Source organism: Lytechinus pictus, chromosome 8 (genome assembly GCF_037042905.1).
Source record: "Lytechinus pictus isolate F3 Inbred chromosome 8, Lp3.0, whole genome shotgun sequence".
Classification (NCBI taxonomy): domain Eukaryota; kingdom Metazoa; phylum Echinodermata; class Echinoidea; order Temnopleuroida; family Toxopneustidae; genus Lytechinus; species Lytechinus pictus.
The window spans coordinates 40954646-40962019 of NC_087252.1; the positions used below are offsets into that span (position 1 = coordinate 40954646).

The window sequence follows — 7374 nt, forward strand, 5'->3', positions numbered from 1 at the left end:
TTATGTTTTGATGGATATCCGTCCAAAAAAAATCATCTCACTTTCCGAGTTGACGTCATAATAGAAAACTCGCATGTAGAGTCGGATGCTTGATTTCCCTCTCGATGCAATTATATTCGTATTCAGTTGGCACTATCTATGATATTTGCATGCCCTTAAAGGACAAGTCCACCCCACCAAAAAGTTGATTTGAATAAAAGAAGAAAATCGAGTAGGCAAAACACTGACAATTTTGTCAAAATCGGTTGTAAAACAAGAATGTCATGATATTTAAGTTTCGCTTAATTTTACAAAAACAGTTATATACACATCATTGTCGGTATGCAAATTGGCAGACTGATGACGTCACCCACTCACTATTTCTGTTGTATTTCATCATAATTATGAAATATGAAAAAAATTATAATTTTCTCCTCATTATCTCAACCCAGACAAAATACACGAGAGGCGAGTAAATGCATTTTCCGTGGAGTTTAATAAAAATTGTTTCTGAAAAGCATCATCCAAATGATGTATACCAAAATGCAAAATGATGTGTTGTCAAATAAAGCCAACATAATATAATGCAACAATCAAAACATAATAATATAAACGTAAAGCCTCCTGAGATGTGTCATATGCGAAAAATTAAAGTTATTAAACCAATCTCCTCAATTGACAATTAAAACAGTCCATCCACATTCATGACAAAGACACCAGTTTGTCATGTTGGCCAAATGTGGGCAACGTAAAATTCCATCTGCAAAGCTACGAAGCAAAGATTCCCGTTTGCAACACGAGCTTATGCAGGAAAACTTTTAAAACAGAAACTAGTGCTCAGAAGCCCCACCAACGGCCCTGAACTAGAATGTGAACGAGGCAACGTTAATGTTCGGTCCGAAATGGAATTCGCTGGTGGCCTCATCCAAATCGGGTGACGAACCAAGCCCCGTTCACATTATAACATGAGGAGTGGAATATACGAAATTGGTCTAAATAAATGAAAAATATTATCTCAGGAAGCCCAAAATAAGTGAAGAATCATAATGTGATAGGAAAAGGCCGAGCTCCAGCAAGGGCGAAAACACCCCCCTGAACACCTGATGATAAATTAACTAAACTGGTAAACCAAAGTAAAATACAAAAAGGTATCCAAAATTAGGTGAACAGGTTGGATGGAATTACCTTGCGGCCCACTTTGGGTGTGCGACCAGGCTTAAGGCCCGAAGCTCACATTCAGGTTAGAATGAATAACATGAAACAAAACATCTTGGCGTTGAAAATTAGTGGGGGTGACAAGGGGATGGAGGAGGGAAAAATACAGGAAGTATGTTGCACAAGACAGGTGAATTGAGATGGAAGATGCTTTCAAATCGACTCCACGAAGAAGAATGCTAACTTGTTAGAAATTGGCTTTTGCCCCCTCCCGAAATTACCACGTCAGCTAACGCGACGTAGCATTTTTAGCCACGCCTCCTTGTAATGTCCGAAAAATACCAAAATTCGCAACGCAACATTTTTTGGCCACGCCTCCTCGTGAAGTCCGACAAAATACCATATTTGGCATCGCAACATATCTCCGCCAGGGCAAAGGAATTCGCCTGACCAGGCTCCTTCCTTGTAAAACACCTGTTACGTACCGCTGGCGGGCTATGTTGTTGTCCAGCTAGTCTGACCTGAGATAACCTCTCATTAACTCGCTTCGCGCGTTAAGAGGTATTATCTCAACCCAGACAAAATACACGAGAGGCGAGTAAATGCATTTTCCGTGGAGTTTAATAAAAATTGTTTCTGAAAAGCATCATCCAAATGATGTATACCAAAATGCAAAATGATGTGTTGTCAAATAAAGCCAACATAATATAATGCAACAATCAAAACATAATAATATAAACGTAAAGCCTCCTGAGATGTGTCATATGCGAAAAATTAAAGTTATTAAACCAATCTCCTCAATTGACAATTAAAACAGTCCATCCACATTCATGACAAAGACACCAGTTTGTCATGTTGGCCAAATGTGGGCAACGTAAAATTCCATCTGCAAAGCTACGAAGCAAAGATTCCCGTTTGCAACACGAGCTTATGCAGGAAAACTTTTAAAACAGAAACTAGTGCTCAGAAGCCCCACCAACGGCCCTGAACTAGAATGTGAACGAGGCAACGTTAATGTTCGGTCCGAAATGGAATTCGCTGGTGGCCTCATCCAAATCGGGTGACGAACCAAGCCCCGTTCACATTATAACATGAGGAGTGGAATATACGAAATTGGTCTAAATAAATGAAAAATATTATCTCAGGAAGCCCAAAATAAGTGAAGAATCATAATGTGTTGTGGCAAAAAATGGAATGCCGCCAAACGGGATGACTCATCGTCAGCCCGCCGCCACAACACAATATGATGCCAATAGTTCAAACCATGCTGTATTTACAAGGTCCACGCTAAGAAGCGGGGAAAAGGGGGGGGGGGTGCATTAAACGAACAGGGACGCACAATTAAACCATCTAGGAGGATTCATGCTCATTCAGTCCACTTGCGAAGAGTCTAGTGCACTAAGATAAAGGAGAGGCGGGGGGGGGGGCGGGGCTTAGTCAGTAAATAGTGAAGTTTGTAGTAAGGACGTGAGATCTGATGATACCACGTGTGAGTTCTGGATAAGGTATTCAGGTCATAACATCTGCTCATAAAAAAGTTCCAACTGTTCTCGACGTCCGAGCCAGCGAGTCCTCGACGGAGGTAAAACAGCTGTTACTCTAGTGATTTCGCTCCGCGACAAAGAAATCAAGTGTTCTCCTGTTCGCGGATGTATTGAGTTTTAGGACCCGGCCACGTGCCGAGTAGTGAGGGCCCGCCCCCAACTAGAGCGGGACTGCCCGCGTCAGCGAAACGTGAATTGTCCCCTTCCTCTCTTACGATTCCGTGGAATGCTGACACAACCCACGCTGAGACTCCAAATAACTGCACATGGAAGAGAGAAAAGGAAAGAAACAGCGGCACCAATTGTACATTCTAAAAAGGGGGGGGGGGTACATAGTTACCATAAACACGATAAGTGTAGCAAAGACCACAATCTACTAACAGTGGGCGAGCAATTCTGCCTGCGCCCATGGAACTATTAACGGGTAAGATAACCATTGCGTCACCATGGCAACAAGCGAGAGAGAGAGAGAGTAAGGTTAATATTTACTGCTCGTTAGGGGTTGTCAAAAAACAAAAACAAATAAACATTAGGTCGATATTAAATTGTGCACAAACTGGTATTAAACATAGAAGGGTGATAAACATACTGGCAAAATTGCTTAAATTAAGGGGCGAGAGGTTGTCGAATATACAATCTGTGTGTGTTGGAAGCCCAGCGCCCCATATTTTGAATGCAAACATCGGGAACACCTGCCATGGCTGCAGAAGTTGCCGCCCCAATACGGAAAGAATGGGAAGAGAAATGAGCAACGGGTAGCCCGCAAAAACTAATGGCACGCTTTAAAACTTGGCCAAATTGGTGCCTCGTTAGGGGTGACGAGTCAAAGTGACGGAAAAAGGCAGAGCCGACCGAGCTCCGCAGAGCGAGGTAATCATTTACAGCGCGAAGTGGGCATAAATACGAAACAACATTCTGTGGAATTAAAATCGAGCATCCACGCCCAGATTGATCTGTTTTAGACCTCGCAATCACAATGCGCAATTTTGCTTGATTACCCATCCCTTGAATAATAACATCTTTTTCTGATAAAGGAACGGGTTCATGTCTAGATCGAGACGTGAACTCCCCTACTCGAAGAAAACCAAAGAAAGCGATTAGAAAGGCAGCCCGAAACAATGCCAGATCATACGTATTAACGCATACGTGAGTCAATGAATTTAGGATGGATTTGAGAATAGGCAGGGTTATGGGACACCGGGTATCACGGCGAGCATTTTTCCGCCTGCACCCGTCTACCAGCCGCCGGATTACAAACGCGTCAGTCACATCAGGCCAACCCAATGTTTGCATCGTAAAAGCCAGGCCTGATATATATGTACTTATTGTTGCCCCCGCATACCCATTCCAGGAGAGATAAGCAATAAATTGAGCGACCTGCTCAACGTCAGGACGTATACTTATATCATAATGATATTGCAGCCGAAACTGCTTAAACACAGACCAAGCGTTCCTATAAGTATGATGAGTGCCGGGCGCCCGCGAAGAAAACAACAGATGCTCTTCTCTATATGAAGCTGCTCCAAAGATGGGCGGGAAGCTTGCTGCCAGCCAGATCTGCGCCTGGTGCTAACCTGCGAAACCTGTCCATCTGAAAACGAGAGAGGGCATCAGCCTTTTCATTGCGAGAGCCTGGCACGTAACGTGCTTTGAACATAATATTATGTTCCAAACAAAGAACTACAAGCAAACGAACCAGTTTCATTACACTAGGACATTTCGAAGTTAAGGAATTAACAACATGAACAACTGTTTGATTATCTGACCAAAATAAGACCTTAGAATTAGCTAGAAGAGCCCCCCACATACGTATACCGACTACTATTGGGAAAAGCTCTAGAAAAGCAATGGAATAATTCTTCTCCAGTATTTCAGCTGGCCATCTCCCTTGAGCCCACTTATCCTGGAAGGATATACCAAAGCCAATGCTACCCGCAGCGTCAGTAAAGAACTGAAAATGAGCATTAGTTACCCATGTTGAGTGTGAAAACATAACTGTGCCATTGAAATCGGACAGAAACGTAAGCCAGGCCTGCATGTCCTCTTTTGCGCCGCGTGAAAGCCTTATCCGGTGGTTTGAGGTGCGGACCCCTTTAGTAAGATCGATAAGTCTCCTTAGGAAGGCTCTTCCGGGAGCCACGGCTTTACACACGAAATTAAGGCTGCCAATTAGCGACTGCAACTGCCGCAACGAGAGCTTATCTTTCTTAACAAAATCAATGAGCATTGCCTGTAACACGTTTACTTTCTCCTTGGGTACCCGAACTCTCTGCTCAGCCGCGTCGATTTCAAGCCCTAAAAATATGATAGTGGGAACGGGCCCCTCAGTCTTCTCCTCCGCTATCGGGACGCCAAAAACCTCGCACATCGCCTTAAAATGATACATTAAGGAACGACATTCCTGCCGTGTTGCGCCAACAAAAAAGAAATCATCCAAATAATGCAAAATTTGCTCTGAATTCGCAATTTCACGGCAACATGACTCAAGAAAAGTGCTAAAACGCTCAAAATGGGCACATGAAATTGAGCAGCCCATTGGCAAGCATTTATCAAAGTAATACGCGCCATCAATGCAAAACCCCAGAAGGTCAAAATCGGAGGGATTCACTGGTAGTAAGCGAAAAGCGGATTTTATATCGGTTTTTCCCATGAGAGCACTAGCTCCCAAGCGAGCAACGAGATCAACCGCCTTGTCAAATGAAGTGTAATTCACGGAACATAAATCGGAATCAATGTGGTCATTAACCGAAGCCCCCCGAGGAGAAGATAGATGCTGAATTAGACGTAATTCTCCCGGATTTCGCTTGGGGACGAGCCCTACCGGGGAGCAGCGAAAGTTATCGAAAGGCGGGTCTTGGAAAGGACCTGACATTCTCCCTAAACTAACTTCCTTACCAACTTTCTCCAACAGCATGTCCCTATGCTCCCTAGCAGATTTCAAATTACGCGAGAACACAGAGCGACGCTCGCCTGTTAAACCCAATGAAAAACCCAACCTAAAACCAGAAATCAGAAAAGCTGCATTATGTTGATTATGGTGCCGTCTAAGAAATGGGAGCATGCTGCCAAGTTTAATTGGAGTTGGAGCTAGGCTTCTGTTTGGCGATTGCAGCGGCAGAGTTGCAGGCGTGTGAGCCATGCGCTGCTGAGGAGCATTTTCCGCACCGGTGAGCATAACGACAGGCGGTGCGTTGGCATGACCCAGCGTTAAAGGCGAAACAGACTGGTGAGGAGCGGAAGGGGGCAGGCGCGGCGCCAGGGGCCCGAATTGCCCCTTGTCTGTTGGCATATCCTGAGGATGGGAAACTACCCCGCCGAAACGACCGGTCGTATTGCCGAAAGGGCTGGTTACCCCCAAAAGACGAAAACGCTGCTCGACCGGGCGTCGAAGCTACTGTCAGCCATAGCTCGGTGTCTATGACAGCCCAGGAACGATGTGGATGACGGGCCTGACGTAACCGAAATTGAATGTCATAGGCCCGCCAATTGAAACCCCCAAAACGCACAATAGAGCGAACGATATCCATATACTTGAGGAGCTCGCGCGCACGCATACAGTGTCGCTCCAAGTATATAGACGCGTAAATAATGAACGCAGATGTCCACTGTTCTATGCTGGCGATCACCGGAGCCTTGCTTTGGGGGCGAATCATTAAAGCGGACCCGGTGGCACAAAGGCTGAAGGCCTGCAACTGGGAACTTTCCTCACTTAAGCTTTCCCTTTTTAGTAATCCACCTAACTCTACAAATTCACCTTTCCAAATCTTCTCCTTAACACTGGAAGGCACCCCTCCGCCCAAATCATCACACACACAGCTAAGCATATCTGGCTGCGCAGACAGCGTAGGAAAAGGAGGGTTGGGGGCTGGTGTAAAATTATCATGACTATTAAGCCCCTCAACTACATGGGCAGGAGGGATAGAAGGAGAAGCTTGGGATTGAATTTGGGGAATGACCGGATCTTGTGGAGAAGTCACAAGAGGCCAGGAGCCCCCCATTGTCCCGAACTCACCGTTGGTTGTCGACGCCGAACTTCCAGCAGCTGGGCTCTGCGTAGAAGTAAAAACTTGGCCGACGTCTGTCTCGAGGTCGACAGGAGAAGGCTGGCTGGCGGCATCTCGGACCGAACGACGAGTAGACTTCCTCTGACTTAGCTTTTTGCCTGGCTTAACCTTGGGCATGATTGAATAATGCAGGGGTGGCGAAATTGAAAAGTCCTTAGAGCAAACTGTGACTCCTAACAGCTCAAAAGTCCAACAAACGGATATAACACAAATATACAGGTATGTTCCTAGATAAAAGAATAAATTCTCAACTGCGAAGCGTTCTTTAAGATATATGAATGGGTAAGAAAGACAATTAGAAGGATCACAACTAAAGAGTTCAACGAACGAATAACAAAAATACAGGAAGTATGTTGCACAAGACAGGTGAATTGAGATGGAAGATGCTTTCAAATCGACTCCACGAAGAAGAATGCTAACTTGTTAGAAATTGGCTTTTGCCCCCTCCCGAAATTACCACGTCAGCTAACGCGACGTAGCATTTTTAGCCACGCCTCCTTGTAATGTCCGAAAAATACCAAAATTCGCAACGCAACATTTTTTGGCCACGCCTCCTCGTGAAGTCCGACAAAATACCATATTTGGCATCGCAACATATCTCCGCCAGGGCAAAGGAATTCGCCTGACCAGGC

The 7374-nt window shown here is 45.0% G+C and overlaps 1 long non-coding RNA gene across 1 annotated transcript; it reads right to left on the reverse strand.

Annotated features, from left to right (window-relative positions):
- Positions 1-456: 456 nt before the first annotated feature.
- Positions 457-6765, reverse strand: LOC135155202 (uncharacterized). The gene is made up of 2 exons (XR_010294524.1): positions 6691-6765; positions 457-4269 (listed from the first exon to the last, which is right to left on the reverse strand). It is a non-coding gene; the product is annotated as an uncharacterized LOC135155202 (long non-coding RNA).
- Between the last annotated feature and the right edge of the window lie 609 nt (positions 6766-7374).